This window comes from Oreochromis niloticus, linkage group LG10, assembly GCF_001858045.2.
Source record: "Oreochromis niloticus isolate F11D_XX linkage group LG10, O_niloticus_UMD_NMBU, whole genome shotgun sequence".
Taxonomy (NCBI): Eukaryota; Metazoa; Chordata; class Actinopteri; order Cichliformes; family Cichlidae; genus Oreochromis; species Oreochromis niloticus.
The window spans coordinates 23,374,202-23,396,812 of NC_031975.2; the positions used below are offsets into that span (position 1 = coordinate 23,374,202).

Here is a 22,611-nt window from a genome sequence, read left to right on the forward strand (position 1 = left end):
AAGACAGGACAAAATCAAAGCTGAATTGGGTTATTGAAAACTGAGTGATTCTGTTTGTTCTATGCATAAATTATTAAATTATAAATTATATAAAAGACTGATAGAGCTTCGGAGTCTGAAAAGCAAAGCCAAGCGGAGCCACGGAGAATTCAGGGTATACTGATTATGTACATTGTTACTGACGAGTCACCACAATATAAGCGTGTATTATCCCTCTGTAAACACTCGATGTAAGGCTTCACTAACCAATGGGAGCCATTATAGTCCATCCTTTATTTCCAGTTTATAGCTCTATGTTGGCATTAGATTCCAACTGCTCAAATACAAAACAAAACAAAAAACTTAATGCAGTAGCTGCACATCCCTCGGTGCTCTCTTATTACATTTTATTCATCAAGCCAGCTGAAAGTTGAGAAACGTGCAGTAGCAGCATTGACACACGAGATCATCAGCATCCAGCAGGAGTTCATGTCCAGAGGCAAAGAGTCTTAAACAATAAGCCATCGCCATGTTCTGGACGATAAGATGTTAAGCCTCAGATATTTGTTCCACAATGAGGCTTCCATATCTGTTTATCCCTCCAATCCACGTGCACCATAAATGATAAAAACTAATCCAGAGGAGCAGGCCTGTTTTTTATTCAGGAACACCTTGAGCTACAATGGGCCAGTGGTGTTATAATATCTATGTTATCCCAAATGGGATTAACATACTGATTTCACTCACTGAGGGAGTTTCTCTATGTCTGCCTGTTGCTGTGTATGCTATTTAATTTGATAATGATTTAAAACAGGTAGAGAATTTGTGCTTTTTAATATCAGTTACATGAAAAAAATCCTATTTTTCCCCTGTTTTCAGTTTTGATAGATTGTTTTATTTACTATCTCTCTTTCCAACATCTGGATTCTGGCCTCTGGAGCAGCACACAGCACTGAATAAGCTTAGCTGTGGACGAGATCTGAGATTTATGGCGGTGGCTTATAGCACTCTGCTGTGTTTGGGATAGCGTTGTCCTGCTTCGTCCCACTAAGATCGCTGTACTCTCACCCGTTTTCACTCCAGGCTCTGGCTCATCGAGGAAAACTGTCCGCCCACTTTTCCCCCTCTCAGTCTGCTTCTGTCACCAGCGAGGGACAATAAAAACCTCGAGGTCATGTGGCTGCTCTGGTTACAGGGTTTTGACTGTCGGATTTGCAGGAAAGTGGCTGAACTTTGGTGCTTCACATTCAGATGATTTAACTGATGTTTGATGGGTTTTCTCACCATGGCAGTTTATTTGCTTGACAGAATAAACCTCAAGTATTCAATTAACTTGTCCGCTTGGGTGTAGCAGAAATAAGTTGAACACAGTGCCAACTCATCGTCACCTCTAAAATTGATGTGACTTTACAAAATAAACTATTAGAGAAAACCACAATCGCTCATTTAGAGCCCTGCATTTGGGCAGCTGGTAAGTCTGATATTCATTCTCTCATTACCAACTTATGTAGGAAGCATAGCCATCACCATCTTGGTTTTTAAAACCGGCTGTGACGAGTGACAGGCTGATCTGACTGAAAACACTGCACACTTGGATGGCAGTGACTTGTAAAGCATACTGTGCTTTATCCTCCTTTTTGACTCAAATGAAAACCACAATTTACAAATGAATACCATCCTGTGTTCAGCTAGTCTTGAAACAAGTGACTGAGATCATAAACTCATCAGAAAAGTGTTTACTAAATCGAGGGAGATATATTTTTTTTTTTTCTACAAATATCTGTATAATCTGGCTTCTTTTTGCAACCACAGGAGTTGCTGCCTGCTGACAAATTGGAAAGAATGCAGATTTAAGACAATTGTGTATTGGTTTCACTTTTCAAACCCAGAATCCTCATCCATGTTTTCATTTCAGTCGGCATTGAAATATACACCTTTAGCTGCTAAAAACTCCACATTCATCTGTTATGTGCCTCATTTGAGTATACAGTGGGGCTTTTAGAGCTTTTATTCTGAAAAATGCTGCTTCTGTGAGGCTTTGCTTGGGTGAAGTTGCCAAGAAGTTGTTGAACAGTGAGTACAACGACAAGTGCCAAAATCACAGCTCCTGGAATGGCCACTTGAGGCTGGCTCCCATGCTAAAACATTTGCAGCATGACACATTAAACATGTTTTTAACCTGGTAGAAAAACAGATTTTTGTTTTAATAGCTACCTCATCCCTTTGAAACCACAGTAGTATGGAAACAAAGATGTTTTTATAACCTCTCCATTTAAAATTTGTTAATCCAATTCAAGTTTGCATTATTACGCCTGTGGCCGCTTTGATTGACAGTTGGATACCAGGACAGGTGAGTATAGCTGGTAGATGTCTGCTGAGCTTCTTGCCCTTTTACAGCATTTTTAATGTCATTATTTCAGGAACAATATGGCCGACCATGCAGTACTCTAAGGAGTCTGTATATTAGGACTTTTCAGCAGACATCCTTCTGTTTGCCATGAATTCACACAGTCAATGCCGACTTTCTTTGGCACTTAGCATTAGCTGATAAGTCCATAACAGCAGTCCACTCTGTTGTCCATATATGGTCACCTCAGGTGCAACCCCCCCAAACAAATCAAAAACAAAAACAAATAAATAAAGAAAATAAAATTAGGAAAAGCCCTTAAAAGGAGTTTGCGAACCAGTGCGTGACTTTGTCCATCTTTTATATACAGTTTATGTGATAGCACCTTTAACCGCTCACAGTTTTTGCACAGACAATGACAACAAATACAAGATTACAAACAGCATAGTATTTCATACCTTTGTGTACTGTCAGCTGCTCGATTTTCCAGTTATCAGTAATGCCAGGATCAGATTACAGAAGTTTTAAAACACTACACTATTTGGAAATCGGGCCGGATCGCACATGTAAGAGGAAACTTGACAGATATTCTACTCTCACTCAAAGTGACTTTGGCAATAATAGCATAACATCCACACTGCAGGAAATTATAATCATCATCTTGTCAGAGGACAACACGCACGACCTCACGTGATGTCATGGGGGCGTAGGTGTAAACAAAGATGGAGGCTGTGGTTGTAGCAGCATTACTTTGCAGTGAGGTGGAAAAAACACAAGGTTAAACTGACAACAAAGTGGTTGGATAGACACTGTCAGCACAAGTTGTCTATTCAAGGTAAGACTTTGAGTGCCAACAGTATGGTCGCTTATATTCCCTTTGATATTATGGGTCTCAGATTTGTCTTTGTCGCGGCCCCTGCGCAGAAACTGTCTTTGTAAATTCATCGGTTTTCTTGCCATACACCTACTAACTTTTTCCTATCTTAGTCCAGCACACAGGTACAGTAGCTTGTGGTTTTATGGTCTTTTTCATTGGCTGCTGTGAAAGTGCTCGCATAATCAGCAACAGTAGGTTTCCAGATTCCACCTTCTAAACATCAGACATATTTGATATTATCAGCATGCCATCAAGCAGTTTGGGAGGTTACCAGATAATCTGGGATGATCACTGACACTCTCAGAATAGAAATTAGCCTACCTCATTGTAGCCTTATTGTGGTATAAAGGCTTCCCAGTTGGTGGTGCATACTGTGGTCATACCCATATCAGAGGTTAGTTATTTGTGCAACTGTGTTTTTCAAAAAATGTTTTAGTTTACTGGTTGAAATGGACTGGCATACATGTCACTTTTCTACTTTTAGTGAGCACGAGTCCAGGAGGGGAAGGTTCTAACCCCAGTGTGTGGTGAAAGTGTCAGCTTCTGCACCACTGTACCATAAATATGCAGGTGTGACACTGAATGAAACTTGCCAGAATGTTAAAACATAAACAAGGAAACATTCAAACTTAGTTAAATTAAATTTTACATAATTTTGTACTTTTTCCTCATATTGTACATTAAAGGAAAAATTGTGTTAGTACCAAAGATTTCACTCTTTGCTGGTCCACTCAACTTCACCGCGTCATGCACAATATTAGGAAAAATTCTTTTGGCCATCTCAAAAAAATTCAGTTTAAACATAATGGAAGTGTAATTGATGGGTAATTTCTAAATAAGTTGTTTTTGGCTTTAGTCAAAGAGCCCGAAGCTTACTCAGCTTGATGATGGATTTTTCTGGAACGCTGAAACAGCTAATGTTCAGTCTTGCTTTGTATTTGAGTCATACGGCAGAAAAATGTTCATAGCACGATTCGCTGTTTCACGTTGTGCATCTCTGCAAATACTCCTCCACCTTACCTGGCCACGTGAAGTAACGATACATGGAGAATGAGAACTGTTAAAAGAGACAGCTCCAGCCTCTGCACCATGCCTGATACACGTCTATATAAACCTACTGACAGCAGGCTGGAAAAACAACTTGGCTAAGAAAGAGAATAGAAAGTAGAGGAGAGTTAATGAGGAAAAAGAGAGAGAGTGTGACCCACCCAGGTTTTGACCTATAGCTCTCTTTGTGTTCCACTGACACAAAGATTTATTATGCAAACATCACCGGTCCCAAAAATACATATTGAAACAATTTTTGGGCAAACATGAAACAAAGTGAGCCTCCTGTGCTGTCACGGGAGTTTGCAGCTCAGTGTGGGCCGATGAGGCGGCAAAGAGAGCAGCAAGTGCATTAGTAGTCTCGCTTCACGAGCGCTGAAAAGGTAAGCAGGCCGGGGCGACGTTGTGGGCCGTCACACAAGAGCGAAGGACTGTCAAAAGAGAAACAAAAAGGAGGGAGACATGATTAAGAGGCTGCCATGGACTCCCTGCCTGTTGGTGTACCTGCTTGCTCAGAGGAACCAGGCTGAGCAAAGCCGGAGAGTGTAAACAGTTATAAACACACTTCTGTGTGCATGTGCACAGACTGACACACACACATGCAAACTGAGATACTCGCACAGCTGCACGTTAACTCTTTCCCCCATAAAGATGGCATCTGATGACCTCGCCTGTGTGATGAGTTTTGCCTCTTCAGTATATATCAATAAAGATGGTAGTTTCCGGGTTTTTTCCAAAGGTAGCTGCACAGGCAGGGACCACGCTCACTCTGCAAACCCAGTCATTTTGTTGTATAAGCAGGCCTGAAACAGCTCAGTTCGGAAAAGAGCTTCAAGGCTTACTCCTAGTTGAGCTCCAGGGGGTAAAGGTTTAAGTGCATGGACCAACAGATATATGGATAACTGCAGCTTTGAGCTCATTTACTGGCTAGGCTGTATGCTAATTTATACATCTGAATCCAAATGTTCCTGTACTCGCTCTGCCAGTAGGGTGAGGAACATTTTTCAAAGACAAGTTTGTCTAGCTACGGCAGAATAGAAAAGACAAACTGGCCAAAGCATCATATAAGTAAACACAGTTCTCACGGGATGCTCGGCATCGTGTCATGACTCACTGCAAATCTTTGCATAGTTCTTTGGACAGAGAACTATGTAAACTATCATATGCTACTAGAATAGCTTTGGCCATTGTGGACCACATATGGACCTCACCCCATGAGAGAGCTGTCTCTTTACTACTACACGTCAAAACGTTGCAGGAGGTTAATTAAGGTAGCCCAGGTGTCCTTATGTTCCATGATGCTCCCAGATCAGATCAGGTGTCTTATAATCTTGTGTTTTTTCAGTCTCATAGTGAAGATAGGTATTTGATTTAGTTTTATTCATGATGTGCTAGGTCACAACAAGTCACCTCAAAGCAAAGACCGTCCAATAATACAGAAAAAACTGCAACAATCAGATGATCCCCTATGAGTAAACACTTGGCAACAGTGGGAAGGAAGAAACCTCTGGCAGAACTAGGCTCAGGGTTCTGGCAGACCGCGTGATGCTAATTCTGAAATTTTCTTCACTGAGATGGTGTGAGGAGAGATCTCAGTGATTAATAATTTGGATCAAATAAAGTGAATGTGTACAAACCACTTTAGAGCTTTTCTGCTGATTCAGTTTCTTTGCACCTTTGTCACCCTGAGTAATGTACAGGACGTTATCATTCTCAGGTGGCTGCAGTGACTTCCTGCATTCTTGTCATGTCAAATAACCATGAATTTTCATCTTTAAAGAATTTATTTAATGTGAAAATATTGATGACATGCTTAGGAATATTTCCCTTCTGATTAATGGACAAAATCTTTAAAGTTTAACTTTAAAGAATAGCCTTCCATTTGTTAGATATCCCGCTTTTTATGGGTTTGGTCCATTTTGTACTTGAAATATGATAATAGTATTACCTGCTACGGCACTGCCACATTAAAGGTGCCGACTTTTACTTGGTTAAGCAGTAAATATTGCAAATGACTCCTCCTGCACCGGTAAAAATGAGTCTGCCAGTCATCCATATGGTGCACTGACTTACACCTCAGCCTTTAGAGAGCTGATAACAAACCCTGAATTGACCACAGCATCGCCTCGCGGATTTAATTTCTTTCTGAGATGCCAATACATAAATATCACATCCTGCACATTAGCCAGAGGTGCTGACATGTTCTTGGCGAGGTTTGAACTTCTCTGCAGCGAGTAAACGTTGCAAACTGAACAAGAGGTTGAATCCGCCTCCTTCATATTTGCTCTGGAGCCTCAGTAATGTTTGTCCATCAACAAAAGGTCAACCACATATTTAATTTCTCTGAAAGTACTGCACTCCCCATTCATCTCAATATAATAGGTGGTGGACCTGAGAAAGTCATGGACTGAATGCATTCAAGCAGATATTTACATGAACACACGCAGATGCTACTCCACCTCAAGCCTCCCTTGGAAAAAAAAAAAGAAAAAAAAAAGAAAAGTGATGTATGTGTTTTTCAGAAAGGACACATGGGTGAAACTCAACATGCCTCCATTCTTGTCTCGTTTTCTCAGGGTGAAAGGTATTCAGGAGGGAGAGGACAACGTCTCCCCGCTGGACAATTTACTGCCCTTCTCTGGGAATTCTACATGATCCAGGTATGGGAATGGAGAGTGGGAATAGCTGGAGCAGTGAACTCACTCTGGCAGTTTTATCTTGATTGCCAGATAAAACAGTATCTGGTGTTTTAAAGTCGTACACGAGAGTCTTTAGCAAGAAGCACTTTAGCTCCTTCTCACGTTCTGGTTTCTGATAAAAATCACAAAAACACTGTCATTAAAAAGGCCAAGAAAGGTGCAGGGAGGCTGGAGATTCCTTAGAAGACTTCTATTTAAAGCAGCAACATACTTGTGGAGAAATAAAAACCTTTCTTAGTTCATCAATCAAAGACTCAAACGCTGAGCCTTTACTCTGTGAAAGTAGTATACGTGTGGCTGTTCTCTTTGTAAAGTGTTTTGATTATGAGGGATAAAACTGATCCTTTATAAATATTAAGGCGTATGAAACAGCACCACAATCACTTCTTTGGTGATTAAAATGTGCTGTACTTCTTGATTTTTAGGCACAAATGTTGTGTAAAACATTCATCCTTTAATGGGTTTCTCTGTATTTTGCCCTCGTTCTTTCCCATGCTCACTGCCGAGCCAGATGCACAAACACAGGTATAGATCAACACAGGTATATACACGCACTAATACCAGCACATACACACAGTAGCCTGACCCAGCAGCCCAGGTTAAAGAGGGAGGAGGAGTAGGAGGATGAACTGCTGGGACTCTGGTTATCTTCAGTCAGTAAAATGCATTTTCCCAGAGCAGCACACGCAACAGCAGATTCACATGGCTGCCTGTGTGACGCAGAGTTCAGCTCTTCTTTCGCTCTGTTAGTTTTATCTGATCATGAAGATTCCAATAAAAAGTAACCTATGACCCTCGTGCTGCACCGTGCATACAGTATATTTAAATAAACCAAGCATGTGCAGACACCGAGCTGAGCAGATGAGCAGCTTTTAATATGATGAAATGCAAAAATGTCACTAACAAAATAACAAAATGGGTCATTTTTTCACTTTCTTAGAGAGACACACCTTTATGTTGACTTCTTCTTCTTCTTGTCTCCATTATATATAAACATATTTTTATGTTTCTTTTAAAACAGTTACCACTAAACTAGACTTACCATGTCTCTGTTGTATGCTTGTGTTCACTTACAGCTTATATCTACGCCATTCTGTGACAATATAATTTGAAATATGACCTTTGACCTTTGACTTTTTGCACCATCATCATTTTATCCTTGTGCTAGACCTTTTCTGTGAAAGCTTGTCAGTTGGATTAGGAATCCTTATGCTACAGCCAAAAATGTGTTTTGTGAGATCATTGTGTACTTTGACATTTTACTACTAAACCCATCGTCATCTTTAAACCAAAGTGAACAGTCGTGTCAAATTTGAAGAAATTTCCTCAAGATAGTCTTTTTCTAAATGCTTATGGTAGCACTTTCGATTAAGGATGGTCCGTCCATCCATTAATCCATCCGTCAATCGATCAATCAATCAATCAATCAATGCATAATTTGTGATGTATTGAAACGTGGAAAGGCAAAAGGCCAGTTTCTTGAAGGAAATCCAAAGCTCTTCTTTGGATGTTGGCTGCAATCCGATGGTGCTTGTCTGTGTTCATAATTTTACCCTTTTTCGACAAGATCCACCACTGGTTGAAATGTAGCCGAAAACCATGACAGAGCCTTCGGGATTATTTACAGATGTCTGTAGGCACTCACTGATGTAGCTTTCTCCACACTCCTCTGAACATATTGGTGACAATTTGAACATAAAATTAAGTAGCCTAAGTAAATGAAATCCCACTTAAAAAAAGGTTAAAATATTTTTATGACATATCCTTGGCGATTTTAATTTGGTTTTGGTATTAACTGAGCAGGAAACAAGAGTTTTTAGTTGTTTAGAGAACATAACAGAGAGAGAAATGGATAAGAGTGGAAAACTTAGCAAACCGATTCAGTTATGGGAGATGAAAATGGCTAACGTTAGCCACCATAAATGCCTGCTGATATCAGACCGGCTACATTTGTGGCAGTAAAAGCTTGTGTTGTGTGTGTGTTTTAATCCTTTTCAAAATTTAAAAGGCTTTACTTTTTAAAATGAAACCTATTCTAATCATTTTAAAGCAACTTGTCCCTTCTTAGCTAGCTAAAAAAGTGTTAAATAATTAGGTGAGAAAACCGTTTCTTGCTGATCATTTATCTTTTAGCAGGGTCTTTGTACAAAATTTCTAAATACATTATTCATTCAGTTCACTCAGTTTGTTTTGGAACTATTAGCCTCTTCCTCCCTCTCTGTCCTTGTGGTCGTGGTTTTCCCCCTGTCTAACATCTGCTGTGCAAAATGAGCAAACCCGTTTCCAATGTTTAGTTGGAGGGAAAACACCAGAAACACACTCCAGTGATAAAACAGGTGTGGGTGGCTTTTGTTAGACTCTTGTCTTACGCTGCTCGACTTTATTCCCAAATGTTTTGAATTGTTTGGAAAGGCTGAAGTTGACAGGGATTTGCTGCCTGAGTGTGTGTGTGTCTGCATGTGTGTATGTGTGTTCATCTCTGTGCACTTAAAATAGCAGTGTATAATACACTTATCAAACAAAATGTCACTGTCCTAATGGCCTGGTTACTTGGTTTGATCAATATTTGTCAATTAGGGTGACGCATGTTCAGTTTCCATGTCGAAACTGACAAACATACAGGGTTTCGTGGCATTTTTAAACATGTTGCAATGCAAACGATGAAGATTGGTGATGCTATTTTTGGTTTGAATTTACTGGGAAAGATTTTTACACAATTCAGCGTTGCAATTAAAACCTTATTGTTGGGTAGAAAACACATTGAAACGACAGTGTACCATGCCAAATTCATATTATAGCATCTGAAAGTGCTTTATATATTTATATATTATATCTATTACAAATTCCCTGATTTCAATATGGATTTGAAGTCATTTTTGACATTTGACTTTTATTACCAGCTTTGACTAAACAAGACCATTCAGAGCAACTCACGCTGCCCAGAAAAATGGTTAATGTCTCAGCTGTTGTTCTGTCTTGTTAAAAATGTCTTCATTTTTTTGTTTTGTTATAGCTTGTAAGATTAAACATCTTTGCCCCGATCTGCACAGTGAACATGATACTGGAACTGTTGATTCTCTTAGGAGTCATGTTAACTATGTAAATCCAAGCCCTGAGGTATTTTGTATTTTAAAAAAACATTTACACATAAGTTAACTTGTTAACACAAGTCTACAGGATGAAACGTGAAGCAATCACTAAAGTTATACAGACTAATTTAAGGGAAAATTTTCCATTCAAAATTTCATGACAGTCCTTTACGTAGATTCTGAGTGATTTTAGGTAGAGAGTCAGCTGACAACGCCACTTTCAGAGCAATCTGTGATATAATAATATGATTTAATTTACTAGTTTTCCAATAAAAGTGAATATTTTGAATTTTGATGTACTGTGCACAGACACAGCAGTGCTAAGAATCGTCTCTTTTCCAAACCATGTTGCACCAAATTAATGCATTATGAAAATGCAGGCCTAAGTTTACAGCCAATACAATTTCAATGTCCTTCTTTTCTAATCATAGCTGTATGCCTGCAATTTTTTGAGCAATGGGGATTTATAGTCAAATATATTTTCTGGTAGGTTCTTATTAAATGTCATTTGAAAATGAGTGATAAATCGCTAATAGAATATTCCAATTTTATCTGTAGTAAAAATGTTGTAATGTTCTTTACACGTTGAAACTTTTAAATGATGTAAAACATAAAATCCTTTACACTGTGGTTATACCCACTAACACAACTTTCTGCATGTCTGCAGATTAACACGTAGGGATGGCTGGAACATATTTTGTTCAAAAGTTTTACAATTGTAAATGCAATCAGTTGGAGAGCTGCGGAGCTCAATATGGCTGCTTTGTTACGTCACTTGTGAGGCATCTCACGTGTAGCACCTTAACAGTTTCAGTTGAGAGCTCTGTTTCCCTTCAGAGCTATGGATTGCATCGAGGTACGAAGTTAAAGGCTAGGCAGATGAGGTTTCATACATGAATCGTAGACCCAGGCAGGGGCATTGGGAAGTTAAAACCACTGGCTGGAGCTCCTGACAGTGGGAGGAGGGTGTGATGGGAGAGGCTGAGAAGGGTGAGAGCTTTACTCAGGTAGGTCTGCCCAAACATGACTGCTTGTTTACCTGTCAGTTTGTTGCTTTTGTCTGGGCCTCCCACGAGAGACAAAAAAAAAGGAGCTTTAGCTCTTTGCAAGCAGGACCACCAGTGTTGCCAGTGTGTGTGCATTTTCCCCAATTGTGTAGTACAGTTTCCTAAGAGTGTGCTCATGCTGAAATGATCATCTATAAGTGTGTCCATCTATACTTTCTCACGTGTTTCTGAGCGTGTAATTGTACACATAAGTTGTTTTTTTTTTTTGAATGGGCTGTTACATGAATGCATGTGAATTGCAAATGCAAGGACAGCCCATAGCTCCTGTTGTGTTTGTTGCCGGGCGGATTTGTGTACAAATGTAAATATGTGTGACTAATAAGTTTTTCAGGAGGAGCAGACAAAATACGCAGTAGAGGGCTGAGGAATTGGGTTTAGGGTTAGCATTGTGTGTTTGTGTGTCTGTGCTTCTTTGTTTCCATCTATATGCAATGTAAGTGTTGCAATTTGTCATTTAAGCCATGCATTTATTATGAGGTCCTGCCTTTGGGTTATTGTCACTGATAGTATATAGCAACATGAAAACATAGTGGACATAATGATCTAAAGGTGCATTATTTGACATGGAAAAAGGATAAATAAATCAATCAAAATTAACATCCCGTCCCTTTTTTTCTTTTTTAAAGGTTTTAAAATGCAAAACATAACATGTCCTTGGGCGGAAAAACACTGAAGAAGACATCTAGCCTTTACATCAAAGACCCATCTTTTAAAGTAGTTCATCAATAAGTGAAAAATTGTTTTGGTAATAAAATAACAAACAAATCCTTGTTCTGTTCATCTTCTATGATCAAATGTTAAGTTCTCCTTGCACACAGTGAAAATTTATAAACACAAAAAATCCATACTATATTAAATGCAGCAATATGTTTTAACAAAAAAGTGATTAAAGTGAATCAAATTATTTTAAATTATTAAACATTATTATTTTACTTTATTTTATTTTATTACTTTATCTATCATGTACAAGTAATTGACACATATTACAAGAACAAACTATTTCATTTCATCTTTTAACTTAAAAATGTTGATCTTTTCTTTTTTGGAATAAAATCAACTGTAACTAAATGAAATACTTACCTTTTTAAATTGAATTGGATATAAATCTGTGCTTTTCAAATTTAGTTTGTGAGTTGTGACAGCTTTGTACATATGGAAGAGAAATTTTCAGAACATAATAAATCAGAAATGCTTAAATTTTACACATATTTTTACTCAAAGGACTTATATGTAATAGTATGATTTACTCATTAAAGCAGACATTTTTGCCTATAACATAATAAGAAAACTACAAGTAAGCAGAAATCATAATCCAACAGAGCCAGATGCAAGTCTTACAAAACTATAAAACCACATAAACATTTATTACTGGACTTAAGATTATACATATATATACGTATAATAATTATTATTATTGTGTTCTTGCCATATGACTTTTTTTACAGCACAAAAAGCACAAAAAGAGTGAAACCACATGTTTTTTAATGGTGACAATATCTGTGAGCTTATATGCATAACCTTTAAAACGTTTTCATCTGACTGGTATCCAGTCATATCCAGAAATCAAAATTGCACACTATGACACATGCAAGTCTTATAAAACCTTAAACATTTATTACTGGTGTGAATATTAAATTATTATATTAAAAAAAATATATTTCTAGTTCAACAAGCTCCATGTAATGTTTGTTTAAAAAAAAAAATTCTGTTCTTGCCATTTAATGTTTTCCACGACATAAAAACATTTTTTTTAATGTCGGCAATACCAGTAAGCTTACATGCATAGCCCTTAAAACGGCTTCATTCAAGGAATCCAGTTATTTACACTTGTTCTTTTCCTGCTATGACGAATCAAAATTTCTGCAGTAAAAAAAGTGGTATTATTCCACAGAGACTTTTTGTTTTGTCGTTATGTATGCTGTAGGCTCAGCAACATTCAAACGACATCATCGCTAAAAGTTCCATGAGCAAGGAACAATGGGATGCTGAGTACTGCTTTTAAATGGGGAAATCATTTTGAAGACGTTACTCATCGAAAAACCCCTCATCGGTTATGTTTTGTTCATATTGCTGGGATTCTCTCAGTGCATGACAACAGTTTGGTCAAAGGTTATTATTTTAGCTATACATCCAAAAAAATAACGCAGCTTTAAAGAACTTTAGCAGCTCTTTATGTGACTTAAATTGTGGATCCAGGGTCATTTTCCTTAAAAGAACAAAATTTGGTTGAAATTTTCTAAGATTTTTTAAGTAGAATTATGAATATGAAAATCAGCTATTCAAATATAAAAATTACTAATGTACTAAAAGTATTTGCTGGAAAAATAAATTTAAGCATACGTATATGGCTCATTAAAAAGCTATGGGGCTAAAAACAATACAGTCTTTCTGGTGATTAATAAATAATCTGTGGTCTTAAAAACAATTTATATAACAAAAATCATGATATCCGTGTTTGCTTATGGTCGAACTCTTCTGGCTTTACCCTGTATAAAGTCTTTCCTGGTTCATTTCAGCAGAATCCAGTGGTTTCGACGCTCCTCTTTCCCAAGATCCATGGAAACCACAAAGTTGCTAAATGTTTTTTATATGAATAAGACAGCGACAAAATTTTCACAATGCATCTTCTGAAGTGATGTAAAGGCTCTTTTCAAAAGGTGGAAATAACCCTTAAACTGAAACGGTGCTTTCAATTCTAAGAGGTAAAACATGAAACAAGTTTTCTTGCAAAATTGAGCAGCAGTTCAAAGGGATTGCAACAGTGTTGGATCCATTTTCATGTGTTCGGTGCTTGTGCTTAACTGTGTGTATCTTAAGGCTTTAGCTGCTGTCTGTGTGTGTGTGTGTCTGTGTGTTGTGAATGTGCGTTTGACAGAGTGTCTACCTGTGTGGCAGTAGGTAAGCCCAGTAATCTCTGTTTGTCTCAGTCTGAGAAGTATAATGCTGTGACTCATTCCTAGAGCGGGTGTGCTAAAACCCAAAGCACTCGATCTATCATAGAAATCAACAGTCGCCACTGTAATTTACTAAACTAATCCTCAAATGCCAAATTAATATGTTAAGTATAGGTGTGATTAAATGATGTGAAAGATGAATGTAGACTGCTAATGTTCAGCCAGTGTTCCCATCTGTGGTGAGTGAGGATGAGTTAAATGTTATAATCCCAGAGATCTTTGCTTTTTCTTTCATTCAGGCCTGTGTCTGTGATGCTGTGGTCTCCTCTTTTTTGAAATGGAATGTATATTGTTGAACGGTTGGAATTCTTTCCTCTTCGGCATTGATAGTTGTTGGCAGCAGCTCTAAAAGCTGTTGTCTACACTGAGCTTAAATCTGAATATTGGAGGCACTTATCTGACATTGCTTTCTGTCTTTGGGTTCAGTGTTTTTGATATCTGCACTTTACAAGCTCTTATTCAGTCTCAGGGCTTTTGGAAGTCCTCTTATGTGCGCCCGAGAAATGCCACGTACACAAGCAAGCAGGCATATATTGCAAGAAACAGTGTCAGAACCTATGGATTTTCACTATATGTAACAAATACATGTTCAGAGGTTATTAGTTTATTTCAATTGTGAACATATAGACTCAGATCTTCTTGTTTAGGTGTGTTAAACGTGAACACGTGGCAACATCTGCAAATAGCAGTTGTTAAATATCATAATGATTTAATCCACAGTTGTGGCTCAAGAACAGTTGTTCAGATAGCCAACTAATCTATTACTCCGATCCAGACTAGAATATATCTGAAATCATCAAATAGACTGACAATATTTAATTCTTTTTATTTTATTTATTCCCGCTTTGATGAGATTTGATTTTATAGTGAGACAGAAAGGAACACACCGTTGAGATGTTTTGGCTCTACAAGAAGCATTTGATACTTTTAATCACAACCTTTAAGCAAATTAAGCAGGACTTGTGTATGACTGGCCATTTAGCTGTTTAGATGACTTTTATCAATATGCATATATAAATAACACAGATTCTGGTTCATTAAGGGTAATGTATGGGGTGCCACAGGGTTATGTATTTGGACCATTGTTGTTTGCATTATTTGTTTTCCAAGTTTCTGAAGTGTATTTTATTTGCTGATGACACAACTTTTTTGTTGCTGGGAAAATTGAAATACCTTGGAAATCAGTAGGTCTACTGATTGTTTAAAAATGGCTTGAGTCTAAAAAAATGTCCCTTTATCTTGGACAAAGGAAAATAAATGAATGAAAATAAACAAAGTTGAAAGTTCTTTAATCTAAATTTGTGGGAGTTAGTGTTGATAACAAATTTAACAGAAATTGCATATAAGTTATGTCAAAGCTAAAATGTCTAAATCTATTCTAGTACTGTACAAAGCTAAACTTCCTATGCCAAAAATTACTTCACTTATTGTTCCATATATGACTTACTGTTTACTGTGGACTTACTGAGGTGTGTGGAAACACAAGACAAACATCAACTTAATCTTTTTGCCAAAAAGCCATAAGAATGATAACAAAAAACCCCATCAAGAGTCAACAAATCCATTATTTATTCAGTTAAATACACTGAAACTCAAAGATTTTGTAGATCATAATTCAAATTATGTACAAAGCATATAATAGACATTTACCACTTAATATCAACAAGCTTTTCAAAATCATAATGAATGTAAATCAATAGGAAATTGTATTTTTGAATATCCCAAGGTTGGCATCAATAAGAAGTGTCATTCTGTTACTGGGGTTAAACTTTAGGACCATCATCCTGAAGAAACTGAAATGTGCAGCACACTGAAACTGTTTCAAAAAATCATTTAAAATAACATAATTATTCAGTATTGTGATAAATGTTTACTCTGAAGATATTCTTGATACAAAGAGGTTATCTATATCCAGATAATTTCTTTAACATTACGTGATGATTGTTGTATTGGGCTCGGTGTTATATAAGCTGTAGCTTCACCCTACACCCTTTTGGTGTGTTATTTACTTTCTTTTTCATCATTGAATTTCTTGTGATACAAGTCAACTGAAGAAAGATAATAAATCGACCTCAATCTCAAAATGCTAAAGGTGCTAAAAATAACAGCCTCAACACGGCGTTTAATCTGTTATTAGACTCAATTGGCTTCTCTCAAAATGTAAAAGAACCCACCCACCACTTTAATCACACTCTAGATCCTGTTTTAACATATGGTGTAGAAACTGAACATTTGGCAGTGTTTCCTGAAAACCCTCTTGTCTGATCATTTCCTGATAACGTTTAAATTTACCATAATTGATTACACAGCAGTGGAGAGTAGACTTAATCACAGTAGATGTCTTTCTGAAAGCCCTGTAACTAAGTTTAAGAATATAATCCACCCACTGTTGTCATCTTCAATGCCCTGTATCAACACAGAGAAGCTACCTGAAAGCTACTCCAACAGAGGTCAATTATCTTGTTAATAATTCTGCCTCCTCACTACGTACAATACTGGATACTGTAGCTCCTGTGAAAACTAAGGCCTCAAATCAGAAGTATTTGACTCCGTGGTATAATTCTCAAACACGTAGCCTAAAGCAGATAACTCGTAAGCTGGAGAGGAAATGGTGTGTCACAAATTGTCACAAAAGATAGTTTGCTGCTTTATAAGAAAGCCCGCCGCAAAGCCAGAACATCTTACTACTCATCACTGATTGAAGAAAATAAGAACAACCCCAGGTTTCTCTTCAGCACTGTAGCCAGACTGACAAAAAGTCAGAGCACTGTTGAGCCAACAATCCCTTTAACGTTAACTAGTATTGACTTCATGAACTTCTTTACAAATAAAATTTTAACCATTAGAGAAAAAATTACCCATAGTCATCTCACAGATGTAACATTATCTACAGCTAGTTTGAGTACCATTGATATTCATTTAGAGTCTTTTTCTCCAATTGATCTTTCTGAGTTAACTTCAATAATTACTTCCTCCAAACCATCAACGTGTCTTTTAGACCCCATTCCCACAAAACTGCTCAAAGAAGTCCTAACACCTAATTAATGCTTCAAACTTAAATATGATCAACCTATCTCTAATAATCGGCTATGTACCACAGGCCTTCAAGGTGGCTGTAGTTAAACCTTTACTTAAAAAGCCATCTCTAGACCCAGCTGTCTTAGCTAATTATAGGTCAATCTCCAACCTTCCTTTCATATCAAAAATCCTTGAAAGAGTAGTTGTCAAACAGCTAACAGATCATCTGCAGAGGAATGACTTATTTAAAGCGTTTCAGTCAGGTTTCAGAGCTCAGCACAGCACAGAAACAGCTTTAGTGAAGGTTACAAATGATCTTCTTAATGCCTCTGACAGTGGACTCATCTCTGTGCTTGTCCTGCTAGACCTTAGTGCAGCGTTTGATACTGTCGACCATAATATCCTATTAGCGCGATTAGAGCACGCTGTAGGTATTACAGGTACACACCAATTAGTTAAACTGCAGGAATGTCTTAAAGACATAAAGACCTGGATGGCCGCTAACTTTCTGCTTCTTAATTCAGATAAAACTGAGGTTATTGTTTTCGGCCCTGAAAATCTTAGAAACATGGTATCCAACCAGATTGTTACTCTGGATGGCATTACCTTGGCCTCCAGTAACGCTGTGAGGAACCTTGGAGTCATTTTTGACCAGGACATGTCCTTCAACGCCTTCAGTTTTCAGGCCCCTCTTCGATGGAACCAGTTTCTAGTTTGGATTTGGGAGACAGACACTATCTTAACTTTTAAGATTAGGCTTAAAACTTTCTTTTTTGCTAAAGCATATAGTTAGGGCTGAATCAGGTGACCCCGAGTCCTCCCTTAGTTATGCTGCAATAGGTGTAGGCTGCTGGGGGGTTCCCATGATGCATTGAGCATTTCCTTTTCAGTCACCTTTCTCATTCAACATGTGTTAATAGACCTCTCTGGATTGAATCACACTTGTTATTAATCTCTGTCTCTCTTCCACACCATGTCTTCTATCCTGTCTTCTTTCTCTCACCCCAACCGGTCGCAGCAGATGACCGCCCCTCCCTGAGCCTGGTTCTGCCGGAGGTTTCTTTCTGTTAAAAGGGAGGTTTTCCTTCCCACTGTTGCCAAAGTGCTTGGTCATAGGGGTTCATATGATTGTTGGGTTTTTTTTCTCTGAATGTATTATTGTAGGGTCTACCTTACAATATAAAGCTCCTTGAGGCGACTGTTGTTGTGATTTGGCATATATATAAATAAAATTGAATTGAATTGAATTGAAATCGATATCGATAATAGATCTTAAACTGAGCCTTTCTTTAACATTTTCTGTCATGAGTTACTCAAATGGCTTCCACAAGCCTTAGATTTCAATCCAGTAGAACAGCTTGGGACAAAAATATCAGAATTTTTTCCTAGTATCTGGTTGAATATATGGCACAAAGAATTAAAGCAGTTCTTAAGGTAAAAAAGTTATCCAACCTATTAACAGCAATGCGTACATATTTGTAGGAGTGCAAAATTTTGTAATGAAACATAAAACTTTAATAAGGTTTTCAACAAGCAATTTACTGCAAATTCTGACGAATTTAATGGTGAAAAAAGTCATGTTTTATGCCCCTTCTGGTTCTGTTCTTTTATTTGCAATGAGAAGGTGGCATGTGAATGATTGTGTAATTGGTGCAGGTGGATGACTGAGGCCTAGTAGCAAAGTTCCTGAACTTTGCCTCTGTGCTGTAGTGCTTCACTCAGTCTTCACCCTCCATGATTAGAGAAGCCGAATCCTATGTATTTGTGATCTTCAGTAATACTGGTATTTAGATGAAATGGAGCGTAACTTAACTGAATTGAACTTAATGTTGAGTGTCTTTCTTAGTGAGGGGGAGAATCCCAATAAAAGACGCATACAATGATCGAGCTTGTTTTGCAGGCCAAGCCAAGTTACTTTTCACAGTGAGCAGAGCGGTTGGCAGTTTTTCAGGTTTTTGGTCACATTACCACACAGGGCTGTTTGCACAATGAAAACCTTTGTGTCTTGTGCATGTCTTCTTTCAGCAGTGTGTACACAGAGAGGGACTTTTGAAAAAAAACCAAAACTTATCTCTAGTATCAATTCTATGAAAATCTAAGTTGAAATGTCCTTCAGCATCCAGCAATTAATGGCACTTGAAATGACCTGCGCTGTGTTAGATTAATGGCTGAATGTTGTAATGTGTAATGCTTTCTTTAATAACACTTATGCATATGACAAAGTAACAATAACTTCATTAAAATACAAGAACGGTTTACATCTGACCATAAATAATGTTTTTATCTTCTTTAACAATTGTAGAAATAAGCTGTCGTACAAGGACTTTGGTTAAATAGTTTGTAATATTATGACTCTTCACTGGTTGTATACTGCTCTTCACCTGGGCTGTCAGATTTGAGCAGACTTCAATGTACAAGACCACATGCAGATCCCAGAAATTTCTAAGCACAAGCATAAGCATAACATAAGATTTATTTTCACTTGCCACTTTGATCTGGATTATCATGTTGTTTCTTGAGCGATGTAAATCTGTAAAACATACACTTACTCTTTATTATTTTAGCATTATAGCATTTAGTTCACTGAAACATCTTTAAGTGTGGCCTTATAGATTTGCTTGCATGACTTTGGAATCTAGACACAAAATCAGACGGGGCTGAAAAATGTAAAATGTAGTAAAGCTTAAAGTTATGCATCATATGACTAGAAGAACTGGAGAAGTGACAAGTTAACAGTAAATGGTTAATAGCAAACATGTATCTACAGTATTAAATGAATAATACGATTAAAACACAGATTGCCTGCATCTTTTTCTCTCTCACAGCACCAATGAATCCTCTTCGTTTTTCAGCATGTCTCAGTGCAGTCCTTTGCATGTTTTTGTTACTGTCACTTCCACATCTGCTGTATAACGAATCATCTTCCTTTTTCCTGTGAGTGAAGTTCTGTTTCTCACACTTAAATGTTTCAGATCATCAAACAAATTTAAATACTAGACAAAGATAACACAAGTAAACACAAAATGCAGTTTCTAAATGAAGGTGTTTATTAATCAAAACCTAGATAGCACTGTGTGAAAAAGTGATTGCCCCCTAAACCGCAACAATCAATGAAGCGTCCACTTGTCTTTGCAGAATTCTTTCAGCCAATTGTTGGAGGGTTTTCAAGCAGCATCTCAGTCAGATTCAGGGCAGGACTTTGACACTCCAAAGTCTTCATTTTGTTTTTCTTAAGTCATTCAGAAGTGGACTTGCTGGTATGTTTTGGATCATTGTTCTGCTGCAGAACGCAACTGCACTTTAGTTTGAGATCACAAACAGATGGCCGGACATTCTCCTTCAGGATGCTTTGGTAGACAGCAGAATTCATGGTTTCATATACCACAGCAAGTCTTCCAGGTCCTGAGGCAGCAAAACAGCCCCAGACCATCAAACTACCACCACCATATTTTACCGTTGGTATGATTTTTTCTTTTCTGAAATGCTGTGTCAGTTTTATGCCAGATGTAATGGGACTCATACCTTCCCGAAAGTTCAGCTTTTTTTCATCAGTCCACAGAGTAGTTTCCCAAAAGTTTTGAGGATCATCAAGATGTTTTTTGGCAAATGTGAGGCGAGCCTTTTTGTTCTTTTTGGTTCTCCTTGAACTCTCCCATGGATACCATTTTTTCCCAGTCTCTTAATTACTGTTGAATCATGAACTCTGACCTTAACAGAGACATGTGAAGCCTGCAGTTCTTTAATGTTAAAAAATGGTAAATGGCCTGTATTTATATAGCGCTTTACTAGTCCCTAAGGACCCCAAAGCGCTTTACATATCCAGTCATCCACCCATTCACACACTGGTGATGGCAAGCTACGTTGTAGCCACAGCCACCCTGGGGCGCACTGACAGAGGCGAGGCTGCCGGACACTGGCGCCACCGGGCCCTCTGACCACCACCAGTGGGTGAAGTGTCTTGCCCAAGGACACAACGACCGAGACTGTCCGAGCCGGGGATCGAACCGGCAACCTTCCGATTGCAAGGCGAACTCCCAACTCTTGAGCCACGATCGTCCCGTGTTGTTCTGGGTTCTTTTGAAACCTCCTAGATGAGTTGTCGATGTGCTAATTTTGGTCACTCCTGTGAAGCTTTACCACTGTTCCACGCTTTCTCCATTTGTATATAATGGCGCTCAGTGCACTGCCTTATAAGGCTTCGTAAACTTTTGCAGATTGTCAGTCACTTTGTTTCTCAGGTGTTTCTTTGGATGTGTTGCTTTTTGAGAATTATTAGCCTCCTTGACCCAAAATGAAATCATTTCTTGATTCAAATTTTTTGAGTGTGTTTAGTGAACCTGAACTCAGTTTTCCCAAAAATTTGGTTAATCACAGTCCAATTATTATTTAACAAGTGTGGCAATTACTTATTTGGAACCTTTTTCCCTTTATCAGTGAAATCATCATTTAAAAACTGCATTTTGTATTTATGTATTTGTCTAATGTTAAAATTTGTTTGATGATCTGAAACATTAAAGTGTGACTAAACAGTAGTAAATCAGAAAGTGGTGTGAAACACTTTTTCACACCACTGTATGTGCATTAAGGAACCTATAACTAATGAAGTGGCCACTGTGTGTATAATTGGACTAATATTGCCTAACAACATACAGTATTAAGCCTTAAATTTTATTTAAATTAAGTTTCTTTTATTTTTATACATTGTTTTTTTCTTCAGTTGTACGTAAGTGTTACAGGCTGTTTTTAATATGTAAAAAGTGGTTAATGGTAACTGAAGGTTAAATGCATATTTTGGCAAACTTAGCAGTTGCAGCTTGTGTTTAAAAGAGATTTAAGAAATGCTTAATCCTCTGATCTTCAGTTCGGGAAACAGGGTTGGTTTAGGCCTGGAATAATTTGGCAATAACAGTGTGGCAATGAGTGGTAAAGAGTTTATAGCTCTTTACCACTGTTATGATTTGTAGATGGCAGAACTGTCGAACTTTAATAGGTAGTGAGTGCACTACAGGATCCTGGTGGTTTGTCATTGGATAAAGATAGATGCAGATTGCTCTCCATAACTTAATTATATTATTTGTTCATGTTTAAATGTGTTGGTTTGTATATTTTTAAAAGCCATATTTATATTGAAACATATGTTATTACACTAGAAGTTATGCTGCTGTTACATCGCTCCACTTGTGGGTCCAATGCGATCCTGGTTTTTGGTTATGTTTAAACATCTAAACTCGTACTTTCTGCCTCAAATTCCTTCATTTGATGTGAATGTTGGATGTAAATATTAAGGATTGGTACAACATGGACATAATTCTTAAGATACTGGGAACAAATTTACCTTCACATCGCTCCCCTTCCCTTCTGTAGTCATTGCTTTCATCCTTCTCCCACTCTTCCTTAGTCACGCTCTGCCATATATCTCTATCTCCCACTCCCTATATCTCTCTTCCTATCTACATCCATAGCCCTCTATTCTACCCCTTCCCCCTCTCCATCCATCTATCCTTTCCTCCTGTTGTGTCAAACCAGCTGCTTCT

At 37.8% G+C, this 22,611-nt stretch overlaps 1 long non-coding RNA gene across 2 annotated transcripts in view; it reads left to right on the plus strand.

The window, feature by feature from the left end:
- Positions 1-3,031: 3,031 nt before the first annotated feature.
- LOC109203865 (uncharacterized) overlaps positions 3,032-22,611 on the plus strand; it is a 35,172-nt gene continuing 15,592 nt past the window's right edge. For both annotated transcript variants that reach the window (XR_003221937.1, XR_003221938.1), the window contains exons 1-2: positions 3,032-3,161; positions 6,827-6,910. This is a non-coding gene — a long non-coding RNA (uncharacterized LOC109203865). The remainder of the gene's footprint in view (positions 3,162-6,826; positions 6,911-22,611) is intronic.